At 39.3% G+C, this 17,841-nt stretch overlaps 1 pseudogene; it reads left to right on the forward strand.

Annotated features, from left to right (window-relative positions):
- The first annotated feature begins 7,469 nt into the window (after nucleotides 1-7,469).
- Nucleotides 7,470-7,589, forward strand: LOC124173349 (annotated as a pseudogene).
- The last annotated feature ends 10,252 nt before the right edge of the window (nucleotides 7,590-17,841 follow it).

Raw genomic sequence — 17,841 nt, forward strand, 5'->3', positions numbered from 1 at the left:
TACGGTACATAAATTTCTCTTTCCTCATGGCAGACGTTTTTCCTTTGTCCGTCTATCGCGGACATGAATTTTTACTATCGATATATGTAAAGTCCTCCGTGTCATCTCCACTATTCCTCGTTGCATGGCAATCCGTCCAGTGCGTTGAAACTTTGTCTAATTGCAGCTGCACGAGACGTTCCTTAACGTTATTTCGTTGTAATGTCCCATTTGCAACCAAAGGCACTTTGTCACTCAGGAAACTGGTCGGACAGTTTCTCTTTCGTCAAACCCTTTCTCCTTTATTCCACCATTTTCAGTTGCACTCCATATTCCACGTTGGATTCACATTGAAATCCATTTTAAAAATCCTCTACTTTGTCACGGGAAGTCCGCGCTTCAGCTGCCTTCCTTTCCGAAACTGCAACATTTCTGAAAACTTACCGCTACCGATCCATTACCGAAACTGATACCTTTGAAATGGACATTTTTTATGCGCCGTTGATGCTAAATTGCATTCCTGTATGAAATTGAAATCCAAATTGTTACAAAGTCAGATAGTAAACTATCGACTCTAATCACCGAATGAGTATAAAATTCTTCAAAAGACTATAATATCTTCGCCAACGGCCATACCACGTTGAATACGCGAGGCGAGCGGACGTGTTGAGAGAGAGCTCCCGATCGTGTTTTGTTTTGGTGTGAATTTCGGCGACCGGCTCTAAGCCCCGGCGATCGTACCCGCGATCGCCGGGATCCGAGAACTCAGGCTCCCGAGAAAACTGGTTTCCCCAGGAGTGGGAGGCGATATTTGAGTGAAGGGAGGGACTGCGAGGGAGTTAGACGAGAATTGCGACTCGCGCGCGTTCTCAAATTCGTTAGAAATTTTCTTCTTTCTTCGAAATTAGTGATAAATCGGAATTACCAAGATGGAATACCCAAAAGTGAAAACCCTTTTGTTGGAGTTTAACCGAAATGAAGACGCCCCTGGACCCCTGGAGATCCACGCCTTTATAAAGATGGAGCTCGGGATCCAGAATAATGAAGCAATAGGAGTGATAATAACAAACCAACGAAGGACCATCTTTGTTAAAGTCAAGACTGAAGAGAAAATGGAAGAGGTGTTAAGAGGAGGTACCTGGAGAACCTGGAAGAATCACGAAGTGCTGGTCACCTCGGCCAGTAAAAAAACTACGATCGTAAAAGTCCATTTGCTGAACCTGGAGGTGCCTAAAGAAGAGGTCATAAAGGCTCTAGAGCCTTATGGCAAAATCCTTGACTATCAAATGAACAGATGGGTGGGGCCGAACACCCTGAAGGGTACCTTCACGGGTGGTAGAAGTGTTAAAATGGAAATAGAGAAGGATATTCCATCATATATCCAGGTAGCCAGGTACCGAGCGGCCATATTTTACGCCGGACAGAAACCAACATGCTCAAGATGCGGCGATACGGGGCATATGAGGGTAGCATGCCCCTTGCTCCTCACCAGGGGCAAGCAATCATATGCCCAGACTCTACGGGGAGAGGAGATGATGGTAGAGGATACAAATGTTGGTAGAGAGCAGACAGAAATAGAGGAGGAGGTCACGAGGGGAGCGAGAAACGACATGGAAAATCTGGGGGGAAGTAAAACCGCCAGCACCTCGACGGGTGAGACATCGCGGGCCCAGGAGGGGGAGAAAAAGGGGGAAAGCGACGAAACCCAAGAGGTGCGGGATCAGTGCAGCCCTAAAGAGACGCAGGAGGAGAGAACAAATGAACAACGAGGAGACGAGGATACCATGGAAAATATGGTTGGCAACAGTGCCGAGAAGATGACCGCTTCACCAAAGAAGAAAAGGGGAAGTCGAGGCGGAAGAAAGCATAGGAACAAATCCACAGGCGAGGGGGGCTCCTCAGGAGATGACACCGAAGGAGAAGAGAAAACGGAGTCTCTTCCCTCGGAGGCGAACCCTACCCAAACACACGACCGTAGTACTGGTGACAATGAAGAAACGATAACTCAGTGTCAATCGCCGGTTAAAGCCGACGACGACGATGAACTGATGGTGATAGAAAACCCGGAGACTGAAAGCGTGTGCCTCGAACAGCCCGTGGGGTCACGCTCCCCGGATTGGATGTCCACGATAGAAATAAGACCAAGTCGCAGCGGCAGTGGTAGCTTTGTTTTAGCCCCTGATTCCCTTACCCTGAAAACTACCCCCCAACAAAATGTGGAAAGTGATATAGAAAGACCAGGGAGGTCGAGATCGACAGCAAGGGGCAAAAGCTTAAAGACACGTGAAAGATCCCTGCAGGACATAAAATCACAAAACACAAAACGAAGAAAGACCACCAATACAATGAGGGGAGGACAAATTTATTCAAAGACATCTAAGACAAACTCTTTTATTTCAGATTGCAGCAGTATGTTCTGCAGAAACGGACAACAAGACTCTATTTGGGGAAGCAGCCACCAGGAAATCCAGTCTCAACACTCAAAGGTTGGCAGCCCGTGCTGCAGAGTACAGAGAGGCAGGCAGCAAGGGCTATTTTTAGCCTCGTAAATTCCAGGAACCCGATCAAGCGGAACGGCGAAGGAGATGGCTGCGGAAAAAAACTGGTTCTAGCAGGCACGAGAAGACTGCAAAAAAGGCAAGCTTAAAACGGACAATGCATAAGTGTTTGTGATGTATTCCCTGGTGTTTTTAAATTATTTATAGCTTCCTTAACTTGCTTATGCAATGATTGTACTATTTAAATGGGGATTAATTACTTTAAGATACCCTCCCTTACGGGAGAACAAGATCAAACAAGATAAGATACTCAAAGATAAAGTAAGAAACAAATTCCAAATATCCTGTTTGGCGTATTGATAGCGTGTTGGCTTACTACCAAAAAGAACCATCCTGGAATTCAAATCCAGGTAGAGTATTGGATATTTTTTTCTTTTTTTTCTCATTTATGCTATGATTCTTACTATGTTATTGAAATGTTTTTGCGATTTTCCGTTTCTGCTACACACCAGAGTTTATGTAAATCTTGATAACTTTGCCGAAGGAACTTTAGTTTATTTTAGAACTTTCAGCAACACAAGTATAACAAATGTATTCCTTCAATGCAGAAAATTTTATCGTTTTGAGAAAGAAAGACGACGCATCAGTTTTTATCTATTTAATTTATTATTTATTAACAAATTAGACACGGTCTAGTTTTAAATCAATTTTAAAAAATGAGAATAATCTCTTTTAACACAGCGGGGGTCACGAACCCCAAAAAAATAAATACAGTGCTCAATTGTTTCAAAGAGCAAAAGGCGGACGTGATCCTCCTACAAGAGGGCATGACTGAATCAATATGGCAACACGGCTCATACAATACGTATGAGAACTTTGGGGAAGAGCGACGGGGCACAGCTATTTTAGTTCATAAAAATACCCCAACAAACCATATCAGAAGGCATGAATCTGGGAGGATAATGAGTGTCGTTGTAAACAACATAAATATTGTCAACATATATGCCCCATCAGGCGCTGAGAAACGTTAAGAGAGGGATGAATTTTTTTCAAACCATATTATTCCTTACGTGCAATGCTTCCAGAAACATGCCATTATGGGCGGCGACTTCATTGCCATATATAGGAAACATGATAGTTCCTCAAATGAAATAAATTTAACGTACCAAATTTTGGCCTCTTTCAAACTTTTAATTGCAAACATTCTCGCTGCAGATGCAGCAATAGAAATGTATCCAAATAGTACAAGCTACACAAGAGTGGGGAGAAGGTCAAAGACCAGGTTGGATTACTTCTTCCTTTCGGCATCAATAAAAAATAAAATTTCAGAATATAAAAACATGCCTATGTCCACTTCGGACCACAATGCAATAGTTTTAACGGTATGCACCCCAGACCAATTAACAACGACACCTAAAAACAAAACAATGTGGAGAATGGATACTAACATCTTGGATTCTGAGGAAATCTGTGACACAATTCACTACCACATAACCAGTATGTTAAACCATAAAGCAATAGACAGAAACATTACCCACTGGTGGGAAAATATCTTTAAAGCCAGAAAAAAAAAGAGATCCAAAAGTTAACAAGAACCTTCTACCGCACTCAAAGTGACACTATTGACTTTTATAGAGAGATCCTAACAGCTTTAATTAATTCAAATAACAACACGGACAATGACTTTAAAGAAATTCGTTACCTGAAATTAAAAATAAGGCACCTAAGAATGGAAAAGTACGCCCCAAAAAACTGGCAGAGAGAATTGTATTACGAGGACTGGGGACCCATTAGTTTAGCCTCCCTCAGAAAGACAATTGAACTCAAAGAAACCAAAATCCCTACGGAGTTAGCAGCGGCTGGCGGAGATGACGAAGTCCTTCTCCAAGAAGCGAGAGCGCATTTTAAAATGAGATACAACAGATACGACAAACGGGAAGACATGACCGCTCTACACCCCCCAGGAATACCAAAACTCGATGACATGGTTAAAAATAACTACACATGAAATAACCAAGGAAGATCTTGAAGGGATTAAATCAAAATTAAAAAAAGGAAAGGCTCCAGGGCAAGATGGCCTTCCATTTGAGTTCTACCTAAAATTCTGGGAAACTTTAAAACCTGCCCTCCACCGTTTGTTCATTCACATACTAAGACATGAAATATCCCCAGCAATGAGAACGGCAACAATTACATTAATCCAAAAATAACAACACCTGTCAGAATTGAACATTTTCGACCAATATCTCTACTAAACTCGGACTACAAAATATATACACGCATCCTAAAATCCAAACTTGAAACACTTGTATATGACCAACTACATCCAAACCAATATGCTGGAACACAACAACGAAACTCAATAGATGCCTTATGCAAAATACGAAACATTTTTATTTCCTCCCCTGGTCCCATCGACACACACCCTCAGATACTTGCAATGGACTTAGAAAAGGCTTTCGACTACATCAAAATTGAATGGATCCTACAGACAATGACAAAAATGAACATACCCGATGCTCTAATACATGCAATAAAGGACATCTACAGCGACATCTCCGGTCAAATAAAAATTAAAAACAAAATCTCAGATCCCTTTCCAATTTCAAATTCCGTAAGACAAGGTTGCCCATTATCCATGTTGCTTTATGCAATAGCCCTCGACCCTGTGTTGAGAGCTATAGACTCAAAAGGTATCGGAACGTACAGAAGAGGTGATAGATACTCTTCTATTGCTTATGCAGACGACATCACCATCTTCACAAAAGATATTTCCCAAATAATAGAGGTTAAAACCATTTTAGAAAACTTTAAAAAGGCTGGCTTTGAAATAAATGATAACAAAACTAAGATACTAAACTTACACAAATCAAGACAAATACCAAATGACCTACCTTGGCAAGAAACAAAAAAACTAAAAATTCTTGGCCTTTACTGGGGAAAAGATATCTCAAAAGCGATCCAATCAAACTGGGATCAAGCCCACAAACTGGTTAGAAATCAATGTTATATCTTTGGCCAAGCAAGGATACCTCTACTTGCTAGAATAAAGATTATCAACACGCAAATTTACCCAATACTGTGGTATGTGGCACATGTGTGGCCCATGCCAAAAAAACGAATGCACTAATAATAAGATGCACAAACAACTTAATATGGAAAGGATATCTAATAAAAATTGCAAGACAGAGGCTATACATGACATGCAATAGAGGGGGTTTACAACTAGAAGACGCTTACACGAAATCAAATATTATATATGTGCATAGTTTTAGCAAGACATACCTCTCCAAGAGAAATCCCAAATTGACCTTCTAGAATCCGCCGTAGAACACGGCACAAAAATCCGTGCACTAAAACAACTAAAAGAAGAAATAAAAGGGTACCGCAAGAACACAAATTTCTCCAAAACAAGGGTAAAAGATCAATATGCAGCACATGTCAAAAATCTCGCAAAAACACTCGGCTGCCCCCCACCCAGCCCCAGGGCATGGAGTTACTTCCACAACGTAAAAGCAAAGGCAGAAAGAAAAAGTGTATTATATGAAGTAACGACTGGTATTCTAATAACAAATGAGATTAAGTTTAGATGCGGCCTCACTCCCTCACAATTTTGTGAGATATGTAAAAACAGTGATACAACTGAACACAAAATATTAGGTTGCAAAAGTAAAAATAGAATTTGGCTCAATATAAAAAATATTTACAAATCATGGGATGCTTTTGGGGGCGGAAACGCCACCAATAACGATTTATTACACATCAACTTCCATATTTTCCCGTCGATAAAAAGAGATTTTATAATACACATAATAATAATTTATATCATGTTAGTACTAAAGAATAAACTAACGGTAACCAATTTTATTCAGGAATGTGAATGTGTTTTTAATGATAAAATGACAAATGATTTTATAAAGGATATATTCAAGGAATAATTGATATATCATTGATTTTGTATTATACAAAGCACTTGTAACTTATCTTAACCATGCCTTTTTATACGTTTATACATTAGTATTTGGATTGTAATGTACTGATTTTTGGAATTGGATGGAGCCTTTTTATACGTTTATACATTGGTATTTGGATTGTAATGTACTGATTTTTGGAATTGGATAGAGTTTATTTTTTTCCAACTGATTGTATACCTGTTTGTCTATCTCTGCTGCGTCAGAGGTGACATGTTGTGTGTTCTCTTTTATGGAGACACAAGGGTCAGAATGATTTTATATTCCAATACTGAATGTGAATAGCTAAGTGTGATCGGTAGCCTGGTGGATAGGCACCCGACTCACGAACAGCAGGGCCGAGTCGGGTGTTCGAATCCCCAGGCTTCCAAAGGTTTTTCCCCATCCAAAGAAAAAGCAACAATTACTTAATATAACACATTGTAAAGTGATTACTTATGGCATTCAATTGTTGTAATATGATTTGTAAATAGAATATATTTTGAAAAAAAAAATAGACGCCCGACCAGTGAACGGAAGAGTGAGGAGTCGGGTCGGGCGTTCGAGTCCCCAGGCATCCAACTTTAATTTTGTCGAATTCAAATTGACGCTAAAAGGATCAATTTTCTATTAATTAACTGTATAAAATATGTTACATTGTGTCAATCTGTGTATTTTGTATCTTGACAAATGTACGAAGTTCTTTCGTAAAAAAAGAGTTACAGTTTGTTTTTGATTTCACCATGTAGGGCATATAAAAGCTCGTAGTGCGTGTTTTTGTGTATGAGTGTATCAAGCGACGGCGGCCTGGTGAATCGACGTCCGGCCAGTGAGCGGAGGAGTGTAGTGGTTGAGGCCGAGCGTTCGAATCCCCAGGCCTCCAAAGCCAAGGATGATGGAAGAAAGAAAAGGGAAAGAGTGGTTATTGTATGGTAATTATCCGGTTGTAAAAATTTTTTCCTTTCTATTTTTGTTAAAAAAATTAAAAACGGATTGGACTGATGAATTTATTATTTTCCTGTTACATTTTGAAAATAAATATATTTGAAAAAACACCACGTACAATCCACCGGTTCTCGTTCGATCACCGAAGTTAAACTACGTCGGGCCCGGAAGTACTTGGATGGGTGACCGCCTGGGAACACCGGGTGCTCTTGGTATTACTTTTTAATTTTTTTTCCTTACCCTAAGGAGAACGAATTACACTTTTCCGTCGAAATTTATGCGTAGAAGGGTTTGCATAACATTCTGTTTCACGCACAATGGAATTACTCCCATTTCCTTCCAATGAAACGATTTCAAGTGGCACCGTTCACTATTCTACAATTCATTGCCTGTTTTGGTGATGGGAGAGAAAAATGAAATAACAAAAAAATATGAATACAGCGGAAAAGATTTTGTTCCACGAACGATTGAGACGATTTATCACACATTGCATTGTAAGCTAATATTTCTGTATCAGGTGTGCTGCATTCTTAATCTATTTCATCAGAAACCAGTCTTTACACCGTCAAGCCCGGATAATGTAGATGAAGAAATTGGAACGCCAAAGATTACCTTCCTCAAAAAGATTCCCTTAGGAGAATACTCCTTTTCCTACCCGCATTACATAATCTTCTATTGCCGACTACTTTTTCAATAAATGAATGCATATGTTGTGTTATATCGATCATGAAACAGTCGAACAACAACAGGAGACATTTACCAAGCGATTTAAGCTGAAAGAAATCGCCATTACACCAACAAGCACACCGTTACTATAGACATTTTTCAGAAACTCTTTTTCAAAGATGGCATTGGGAGAGAAATAAATTACATCAAGAAAAATGTATCAATATGCGGAAAAACATTTTGTTCCACGAACAATATAAACGATTTTTTACACATTGCTTAACCAACAAATAGCATAACACCGTCAAGCCCGGAAAATGTAGATGAAGAAATTGGAACGCCAAGAATTATCCTTCTAAAAATTATTCCCTTAGAAGAATAGTCATTTTCCTATCCGCATTACGTAATCTCCTATTGCCTACTAATTTCTTTCGATAAATAAATCTTCTGTTGCATAGATCATGAAACAGTCGAACAACAGCAGACATTTACTTAGCGATCAAAGCTGAAATAAATCGCCGTTATACCAACAAGCGCACCGTTACTACAGACATTTTTCATAAACTCATTTTCAAAGATGGACTACAAGAAATAAAGGAATTGAGAATTGCTTAAGCATCATGGGACTACTGCCTGAAACTGGTAACTATTCAACAGAATTTAATGCAAACACACTTGCTAAGAAACCAGATCTTCCGTCGATTCTCAAGCCATGATAACTTCTCCAGTATTCGGTCATGTACTCGCCAACGGCCATACCAGACGGACGTTTGTGCGGATCGCTCCGTCCGATCATATTCGGTTTACTCATACGGCGAGAGAGAGTTTCTCTGCCAGGCGTTTGCCTCGGCATTCGCCCGGGCTCGGTTTGCTCGGGGTAAACTCGAGCGTCATTTGTTTTCACGAGCGATTGTGAGCTTAAAACTTAGTTTTCATAATTTCGAAGTGATTTTTGGCACGCTGAGCGCGGAAACGCGAACGGCCGGGAAATTAACCATGCCAAAAGAAAGAGTCAACACGTTAAAGGTGAACTTCAACACCTTATCAGAAGTAATGAGTTATGAGTTAGTGACCTTCTTGGAGGAGGTCATCAAAGTGAAGGAGGAGGACTTGCTGGGGATACAATTCGGACCCTTCCGGAAGACAGCCTTCATAAAAGCCCGAACTGCGGAGATTATGCAGAAGATTTTGATGTACCACTAAGGAGACCTACCCTTTCCTTCAACGAGGAACAAGAGGGGGGTGGTAAATATTGAGCCTGCCTCAAGAAGTGCCACCCATGTGAGGATTTGTCTCCTCCCCTTTGAGGTTACCGAAACGGAGGTACGTGAAGTATTAAGTAACTACGGGAAGATTGTATCTTACCTTGAGCCGAGGTGGGGAGGGGATCACAGGATCAAGGTGAGAAATGGGAATAGGACAGTGAAGATGTATGTTGAAAAAAATATCCCCAGTTACTTGTACATCGCTGGGGAGAGAGCCATAATCCATTATGACGGCCAGGTGGAGACGTGTTCGAAGTGTGGAAGTACGGAACATCTTAGGGTAAATTGCCCAAACATTCTTGTTCCAATTAATAGTGGGTACAGTGACGCAGTAAAGTCAGTCACGGAGGTAGAACTAATTGATTTAGAGGATAATCATATTGAATTAAAACGAATGACGAACGGATGAAAAGGACGAAGAGGTGGTCATTTCAAGTAATAAAGAGGAGATGGAAGTAGGTCAAGGGGAGGGGTCTCCAAACGAGAGTGAGGGCAGCGGAGATGAGGGGAAGAAAAAGGCGAGGCGAGGCGGAAGGGGACAACGTATTGGGAGGACTAGGAACGAACAGAAAACATGTGCTTCGGATAATGGTTCCGATGGGGAAAAAAGTGGGGCCGGCTCGACGGTTGAAAATACATGCATATGGGAAAGTAAACAAGTGTCGGGGAATCTCAATGAAAGTGAAAACCAGTCTATCGTGGGACAAGTGTTGGGGGGAGAGCTTGGGGGAGGGGAAGAGAGTCAGACTGGTGAGTTGGACGACGGTTTGAGGGGCAGTATGGACTGGACGGAACAAAACGACGGGGATTTGGAAGTGGTGGGAGGAAACTGGTTATCCCTGCCTGCGGCCGTCACGGCTGGCGGAGCAAGGGAAAAGAGGAGTAACAGCTTGTCTAGTCAGGCGGAAAAGGGACTAAATGCATTAGGTACAGTCAACTCCAAAAGTAAATGTGGGAAGCTCAGCCGCGCCACTCTTAGGACCCAGCTCGAACCACGTCAAATTCGCATGGCAAACTTTCGGATGTTGGCACTGCATTTGAAAAAAGACGCGGTAAGAGGAGTTGGGGGTGGTTGGGGTGGAAGAGAAGTGGGATGAGGAAGCTACGAACTGCGAGAAGTTCTTTGGTTTGCGCCGTATAGTGTGAGTTGAATGGACACTACCTTTCGAGCTATTTTATCGGCGACAAAAATTCTTTCGTGGACTAAAAACATACGAGCGGGATCCCAGGCAGTACAATCTTAGCCGGCATGAGTGACGAAGAAAGGCCTTAGAGAGCCCCTCGATTTTCCGATGCGTTGTGTTACGGGGCAACATCGCAACACTCGAATTTCAGTCCACTAATTCTATTTAAGCTCAAAAATTTTTAGAAAGGCGTCACTTATCCCTGCATCGAGCTCCAGATAATTTCTCAAAATATTTCTGATAGAGTGCTATTAAAATACTGCATAAAACGATTTTTGACGCCTCATGACCTCTCGCCTCCCCTATGAGAGACAACGTGAAATTCTAATTAGGGATCTCACCCCTCCAATCTTACACAAACAATTGTCTAGTTTTCTTAGTTATGCACATTGCAAAAATTCACTTTTGAATTTCGTTTTCAATAAGAAATGTTTTGAGTAGGGTTTGATTGTCATGGAAATGGTGAGAGAATTTTAAGGATTTTTTGCTGCAACTAAAAGTTCTGACTGCTAAGAAGAAATAATTCGATGGCCGGGAGCGTGAAACAAAAAATCTTTTGGCTGGGGTGGTTTGGATTCGCAATCAAGAGTGATAGGTCTTAACTAATTCTTTGGATGTGAGAATTGAACGCAAGGAATTTTACAGCCAGCACAGCATTTCACCGTCCTTTAGGTGGGAGACTCAAACTTTTAAGTGCATTACTCTTACCTATTCGGATGCGATATCTAGCTGTTAGGTTGCATGCAGCCACAAATAGTAGTTTTAGACCACAAATTCGCTTCTGGACATTTAAATTTGTTTTTGCATTAAATAATGACAGGTGTTTTTACGTTGATAGATAAGTATTGTGGTGGAAATCATCGGTTAAATATTTCGACAAAACAAACGGAAAACTCTCAACTCACAATTTCTAATAACCATTTATTTTCTATATTGGCGAACTATAATTATTCATGTTTTCATGCAAATGATTACTACAGTGCTTGACGTGTAAGAAGCGCAATGGTTTCGAATAATAAGAATGATAATAAAAAGACGCTCAGGAATTTTATTCAGCTTGATGTGCGCCAGTCAGCACCGGTAAGTGTGCTAGTATCTTAGTGACCAGACACCAAGTATATTGGAGTGATTGGGGAGATCCTTATGGCATAATCCTCTGGGAGAAACTTGACACCTTACGCGTTTACAGATGTGGGATCCTCCATAAATCATATAGGGACATAGTCCGAGAAAAACCCTATGATGAAAGAGAGTAAAGCGGCCTTGCTTGGGCTTGGAAGGCGTTTTATTTCACTTGCCAACCCTTCTACCGCGAACCGGCAATCTAGCGCCGCGGCGCTACATTATGATCATAACATCCTGTCAGTGTTTGGTCAGGTTAGGGAACTTGGATCCTAAAAAAGTATTTAATTGCTAAACGTTTCTTGAAGTTGGAATTATTCATAATTATGGCGGATCATGTTGGGAATATTATTATTGCTTTCCAAGCAAGCTATGCATTGAAAGCTTGATTATTTTTTAAAAGATATTAATTAATAAAAATACTATCGGGAGTTCAGTTTTAATATCTCGACCCTGAGAAATCAGTTGTCGGTTTTACTTTACTATGGAGTAGTTTGACTGATATTATGTGCTGTCACAAACATATCTGCCGGTAGAAATGCACAATTTGCAGTTATTTATTAAAAGATACTCTTGATTAACCAACAGCTATTGAGAAATTTGTTGTGAATACAATTTTATGCAAGATTATTTCCGAGTCCCACACGCCTCTACGGAAAAAATGCAATGGTGCCGACACCAGGTTCATATCGGTGGATACACTTTTCTCCTGATAACTTTCTCCTTTCCTGCCTCGCTACTCTCCTCCTGACTCCTACCTCGCTCCTAGCTTCGTCACTCGTGCCAGCTGCGATCGTACTGCCTGGGATCTCGCTCGTATGTCCACGAAAGAATTTTTGTCGCCGATAAAATAGCTCAAAAGGTAGTGTCCATTCAACTCGCACTATACGGCGCAAACCAAAGGACTCGCAGTTCGTAGCTTCCTCATCCCACTTCTCAACCACCCCCAACTCCTCTTACCGCGTCTTTTTTCAAATGCAGTGCCAACATCCGAAAGTTTGCCATGCGAATTTGACGTGGTTCGAGCTGGGTCCTAGGAGTGGCGCGGCTGAGCTTCCCACATTTACTTTTGGAGTTGACTGTACGGGTGGGAGTGGGAATATAAGTGAAGGAGACACGGTAAAAGCGAAAAAGACGAAGAAAAAAAATGGTGATGCGAGAGGAGGAACACGGGATGGAAGCGTCCACCTCGTTAGAGTACTTCAAGAAGGAGAGAAAAGCGAAAGTGACTAGTGCTATTCAGAAAAAGAGTAACACTTAATTAACCAATCATGTTGTTAAAAATAGCTACCCTTAATATTGGCGGAATAACCGCCAAAAAGAAAATTGACGAAGTGTTTTTATGTTTTAGACGTAATGATTTGGATGTGTTATTACTACAAGAAGTGATGCCTTCTGAATTTTGGGAAAGGAAGGATGCAAAGGTGATAATTAATTCCATGGGAAAACGTGGAACAGGTATTATATATAAAAATAAATTATGTGTTAAAAGTGAATGTCATAGTCCTGATGGTCGAATTCTTGTTGTCAATTTTGGAGGGTTTAATATAATTTATGTATATGCTCCAGCTGGCAGTAGGCTGGCGGCAGAAAGAGTAAGCTTTTATAATGAAGATTTACCTCATTACATGAATAACTTCCAGGAGAGGAGTTTCCTGGGGGGTGATTTTAATGCTATAGTCGACCCCAAAGATAGTTTAAATAACAAAGATAGGGTTACCTACCCAATTAATAAGGTTTTAAAGAACCTATTAAACATATTTGATGCGATAGATGTTAATGACCTAGTCTCTGAGGACCAAAAAATTAAATATACCCTTATTAAAAAATATTATGCTACAAGAATTGACCGAATTTATATTTTAAAAAAACTCAGGTCTTCAAGTAATTAAGCAAAGAACCATTCCGGTCACAATGAGTGATCACAATATTTTAATCATTGAAATTAATACTAACTAAGTACCCCCAACAAATTTGAGGAAAGGTAGTAACAGGGTAAATAATAAAGTTTTTTTGGATCAGATGATTGTTAGGAATTTTAAAAATAAATGAGTTGAGTGGAGTGAAAATTATAAGCACTTAAATCCAGGGAATAAATGGGGACTCTTGAAGATTAAATCAAAAGAGTATCTGGTGTGGTAAGGGAAAAAGAAAATCTCGAATTCAAAAAGAAAAATTAATTTCTATAGAGATGCCTTGCTTGACTGTATGCACTCCAATTCCGACATAGAGATAATTTATGGATTGAAAAAACATATACTCAAACCAGAGAAAGAACTGGCTGAATTTCTAACTATTAAAAATCGTGACGACTACGTAGATGGAGAAATAAGTTCATTATATCAGTTAGAAAAAGCGAAAAGGAAAGCTAACGAAATAGCTCTCAAGTTAACAGAACGTAAAGATGGCATAAATAGGACCTTAGAAGCAGAAGAAATTAAAAAGTCAGTTCATGATTATTTTAAATCAAATTTGATACAAGGTTATGTAGTTACAAATGAAGACCCTTACGTTCAAAATAAACTTACAGAAGAAATTTAAAGAGAGACTGAAAAAAAACTATAGAATAGAAGATATGATGGATGCAATTATAGACTTAAAGAAAGGAACATCCGCTGGGACCGACGGCCTAGGGGCGGACTTTTACCTGACCTTTAGGGAGACGGTTAGCAAGGAATTATTTGATTGTTTTTTATGCTGTTTAACACAGAGGAAAATGACAATTTCACAAAGAGAAGGGAGAATTGTCCTAATTCCTAAGACAGCTAATCCGACAAAAATTCAGGAGTATAGGCCTTTGACAATTTTAAATAATGATTACAAAATCTTTGTAAAAATAATTTAAAAAAATATAATGACGGTGGCTGCTGATGTTTTGCACCCCCTTCAATTTGGTATATGTAAGAATGGAGAGAACATAAACAATGCGACACAAATAATAAGAGATCTAATTGTCATGAAAGGTAGCCTAAATGTAGCAAACCTCCAACTCCTGGCTATCGATTTTGAAAAGGCTTTTGATAAGGTAAATTTGGAATTTCTTTTTAGGGTAATGGAAATAATGGGTTTCCCTGAAGAACTAATTGACACAATTAAAGTCTTTTATAATGAGCCATATGTTAAGATTAAAGTAGGAATCCATGAGTTTACGGATTGGATAAAAGTGGGAAAGTCCCTTAGACAGGGATGCCCTCTCTCCATGCTTTTGTTTTGTCTGCAGCTAAACCCGTTGTTGGACATGTTAGACCGGGCAGGAGTGGGTTTAAAAATTGGCAATGATAGTATATCAGCTGTTGCGTATGCAGATGACGTGACAGTCATGATAACCGATAAACAGCAGCACAGAACTGTAGAAGAAGTAATAAACTTATTCTGTAGTATCAGTGGTATGTCTATTAATAAGAATAAAACATATAATCTGAACTTAAAAAACGAAGATGGTCTTCTTCCGGACATATGGGTAGAGAAATTAACAACCAAAATTTTAGGAATACAATGGAATAAAGATATTGTAGAAACATTGACTAAAAACTGGGAACTGTTGGTAAACAGAATGGTGGGAGACTGTGTTAAATCCCATAACAGGCACTTAAACCTTGTGTACAGAGTAAGATTTATGAACTCAACAATCCTAAGTGAGATGTGGTACGTAGCGCATATACTACCACCACCAAATAGAATAGCGGCGAAGATTGTCAAGTATATTAACTTTTTTGTTTGGAAAGATTATATTTTCAAAATAAGGAAAGAACAGGCGATCAGAAAATGGGGAGAGGGTGGCCTAGGACTAATAGACTTTCAAAGTAAAGTTAAGGCCCTCTTTTACACGGCCACAATAAAGGCTATGGAAAAATCAAAGGAATACAGAAAGACTCTCCTAAAGAGTGCTTTAAATACAATGGAAATAACTGACAATTTTAAATCCTACGTAAAGAGTCTAAAAGAACTTATCCCCAAAGTAGAAATGCATAACATTTTGTAACAAAATATGTATATAATCTGTTAATAGAGGAAAAAGAAGGAAAACACCATGGTGGAGAAAGAAATAATAAAATAGCCAACAAAAAATCGTGGGGTAATCTAAAAAAAGTTTCTATGCCAATAGATTACAAACTGGCAATTTTCAATGTGATAAATGAGTTGATAGCTACAAAAGAAAAACTTCAAAAAATAGGTTCCCAGACGGCACAGAACCCTCCGTATCTAATTCGTATGTACATAGTACCCATTGACTAAGGGGATACTATGCCGCTCCGTCGCTTTTCGTCAATGGATAATTTCCGTTCGCGGCCTGTCGACGAAGCGCGTACGCAGCATGTGAATGTCCGCTACTAAGCACGTACGATTGGATACGAAGCGCGCAGGAACACGGCACTCAGGCTAATCTCAATCGATTAGGTCGTAATTAGATATATCGTAACTCGCACGATCGAAAAATGTATCGAACGCAACACAATCGATAGCTACCGACCGTAGCAAGAACCTTGATACGAATCATTATGAATTGTAAGTTCTCAATAGGTAAATAACACCATATCATGAATTCTAATTACCATGAAAGACTCACGACCGACAAAGTTTTTGTCGGTTGTGAGTTTTTCATGGTAATTAGAATTCATGATATAGTATTATTTAACCAATGAGAACTTACAAAACTTACTCGGCCACTTAAATAACTCTGCGAAAAATGAGATTCTCATGGCTAATTCACGCACCCCCAGCATCCAGCATAGTTAAGTGGCTCGTACTTACTTGGAAACCATGAGATGTTAATGAGAGTAAATTCTTATTAATTTTGACACTAAATAAGACATCACATAGCCCACGAGCATTAAAAAGCTTACCCTAAAGCCTGACGAAATAAAATTTTTAAATAAAAATTGCCGATGAAACAGGATTGCTGACACATCTGCTATTAGTATGATCGAATTCATCAAAATGCAAGCATTAACGTATAGTTCAGTCTCAGCTACTAAAACTTACCCATATCAGGCGCTAAAGTATTTCAAAAATTATTTGGGATGAGTAAAAGTCCCTAGGTCACTGCAGTAAATGTATCAACCTATTAAAAATATGAAAGTCCTGCCAAATCACCAGCATAAACACTTGTAAAATAAAACATGTTATCTCTTAGATCACACCTCCGATTTTATACTTACTTTGCATGAAGTCACCACCGCAAGAAATTTTAAAGAGGCAGGAAAGAAAAAACCCACAGAAATACAATACATATATTATGTATTTTCTATTGTCAACCACAATAATATTTCCAATTTTCTTTTCTATCCCACATCTAATTTAGCGAAACAATTACTCTTATTCTCCTTCGAATAGAAAATTATTTAAAAGAGGACTGGTCGATACATACAAACTATCGTCAATACTTTCTCCGATGAACGTCCACTATCACTGCACCAACTTGCACAAATCAAATCCACATCCACAAATATGTCACTTCTGCCACAATGTCTGTCTTCTCGGCGACAGGTAACAGTGAAGCAATGGTACCTTCCTCCAATCTGGGCACCTTCAATTCAGCAAGAATTTTCTCCTCGTCTTCTCGTCCAAGGCCACAGATTATTTTCTGATATCACAAGGTGCGATGTGAAGCTCACACACCTAAAATTAATAAATAATAAAATACCATGTAACTTATTAGGTCAAATCATTTCCAATTTTTGGTATTTCTGCATGAGAAATCAAATTACTAGGCTCGTAAATATAGTAAATATTTTTATGCCTGATATTTTTATTGTTTTAAACTATAGCATATGATAATTTGAAATGATGAAAGCCGACGTGTAATACACCATAGGGCAAGCTAAGAAGCAACATTCGATCCTATAAACTTGGCAGCTTATTCCTAGTTTCTCCTTTAACCACACCTTTACCGAATGAATTAATACAAAAAAGACAACTAAAATGCAAGAATTTTCAAAAGAATTGCTGCTACAATATTTTTAATCACCATTTTTAGTACTGAATAGTACTATAGTACTTCTATAGTATTTCTATAGTATTTCAGTACTGAATAGTTCGGGATGTTGATGCATCAACATCCCGAAGCCACTTCTAACTTAAAATTACATCCAAATAATTACAGCGAGAAAGAGTACATACCTTACAGTTTTTCGTAGGGGTGAAATGTTTTCTTCTTATCGCCCAAATGCACTTCTTCTTCCACTCAGGATCTTTTGGAAAGCTAAAAACTTGGTATGTCCCGGAGTTTCCA

This window comes from Ischnura elegans (genome assembly GCF_921293095.1).
Source record: "Ischnura elegans chromosome 13 unlocalized genomic scaffold, ioIscEleg1.1 SUPER_13_unloc_4, whole genome shotgun sequence".
NCBI lineage: Eukaryota > Metazoa > Arthropoda > Insecta > Odonata > Coenagrionidae > Ischnura > Ischnura elegans.